Below are 2,081 nucleotides of genomic sequence, written 5' to 3' on the forward strand. Positions count from 1 at the left end.
TAACCTGGATATCTACTGTCCTTCCTCTAAGTGGAATAAAATTTCCTTGTAGGAATTTTTGTTTGTTTATTTTTGCCAAAGTCAGACATACTGAACATCACATTGTCCAGCTTATGAAATGTCTATTGAATGGACACATTCAACTATTCTTGAGTTGTCTATCAAGAAGTGCAATAAAGAAATGATTCTTGATTTGTTGATGGGGAAGTCTCATATTTGATTTCTAATGCCATCATAGGTAAGTCAGGCAACTTCTCTGATTTTCAGTTCCTTTATATGTAAATTTTTAATATTAATATTTGTATTACCTGCCTTAAATATTGAATATTCAGAGTTCAATCCTTTTTGTTTGTTTTCAGAGTGGAGAAAGGAGTTAATATCAATACTCTTTTAATTTTTTTTTCCTAATCACTCTCAAGAGTAGTTGTAGCACTTCCTCCAGACCTGTTAGCTTATTTCCCTCACAGCAAATATTGGTTAAACAAAATATCATCAAGAATAGCTAATATGCCTGAAAATTAAAGTAATTAGCAAGTGGATATTAGAGACAAACTAAAAGTTACACAAATGTATACATTCTTAAGCTGGAAGTCAGATAATCATTTGATTCAGTCCAAAAAAAGGGCAATTTCATTAAAGAGAATCAATCTCTGGCAGTTTATAAGAATCCAACTTTTGGAAGTCAAGGGATATCCTAGAGGCTGTTTTTTTCATGTGTCTACAACTCTAAGAACACAGAGCTGCTATTGAAAAGTGTGCACTTAATCTTTCATTATCATTTCTCCCAAAGTTCTCTAATAACCTCTTGAAAAAGTCCTCACTTTGTCAGCACATATACAAAAATTGGAATGATACAGAGAAGATTATCATGGGCCCTGTACAAGGATGACACAGAAATTCATGAAACCAAAGATGCTAAGAAAAAAAGGAAGTTCTTGTCCCCCAAAAACTTCTTGACACCAAAATCTTTGATTGTCAAATAATTCAATGCCAAAAATAGATATGAACATATTAGTATCCCTAATGCTTAACATGTGGTTTGTTACACAGTAAGTGTTTAATAAACATTTTATTCATTCATTTACTCCTCATTGAATGTGTTCTCTCGCATTTATGAAGTCACACCTGCAATTCAGTGTTCTCATACAATCAGAAATCATGTTTCCTACATATATTCAGATGAAAGACTGTCCCTGAGAAAACCATCTTGGAATTAGTCAAAGTTGTTTAATATCTTGAATATTGCAGAAGTATATAAAGATGATTTTTATCAGAAAAATTAAGATGTAAATTCCCACTTTACAGGTCCACTGAAACATCCTGAATAAAAATCTACCAGTAAATAGGACAAGATGAAGGATTGAGACCTCATGTTATTCCCACATAATACTCATTTTCTCTTCTAGCTCCTTTTATTTTGAAGGCTTTTTTTTCCTGTGTAACTTAGAGATTATGAATATTCAGTATGGTAACATTTATGAAAAACTGTTCTTCAGTTTCTAGGCAAAAATGTTTTGCCTGGGCAAATGTGGGTAACAGTTTAGTCTGTGGTAATGACTCAGTCCCAACACAGTTTATTGGTTGAGTCTTCTGAAATGTTTTGACATCTATATTTTTGGCTTTCAGATTCATTATCGGTATGTTCATGAAAGATATCAAACTTCTGATTCTAATTCTAGCCAACAGGTCATGTCTTCATTTGTATTTGATAGGAACTAGATCATTATACACTATAGTGACATGTTGATGTATTTTGTAGTTTCTTTCATTTCTTTTTTGATCTAAATTTATCACTGAATTGCAGCTCCTTAAAGAAAATACTTTTGTAATTTTGAGGGCACTGACCTAGCATTAAATTACCACCATAAATCATTCCATTTATATAAATAAATCTTCATGACTCAGCAATTTGTTCAATGCTTCTCCATTAACAAGTGGTTTTCTAGTCATCCTGCTCAAAGCCATGAATTGCAGTTCTAATCAGATCAGAACCGAATTGGGATATCTTTAGTGCAACAAATAAAATCACCACACATCATAGATAATGTTAATTTGTGGTTTTCTAAGTCAATATGGGACCC

The 2,081-nt window shown here is 32.3% G+C and overlaps 1 non-coding gene across 1 annotated transcript; it reads left to right on the plus strand.

The window, feature by feature from the left end:
• Positions 1-813: 813 nt before the first annotated feature.
• Positions 814-920, plus strand: LOC141548137 (U6 spliceosomal RNA). Its single transcript, XR_012483825.1, has one exon. It is a non-coding gene; the product is annotated as a U6 spliceosomal RNA (small nuclear RNA).
• The last annotated feature ends 1,161 nt before the right edge of the window (positions 921-2,081 follow it).

The sequence above is a fragment of the Sminthopsis crassicaudata genome, chromosome 6 (genome assembly GCF_048593235.1).
Source record: "Sminthopsis crassicaudata isolate SCR6 chromosome 6, ASM4859323v1, whole genome shotgun sequence".
Classification (NCBI taxonomy): domain Eukaryota; kingdom Metazoa; phylum Chordata; class Mammalia; order Dasyuromorphia; family Dasyuridae; genus Sminthopsis; species Sminthopsis crassicaudata.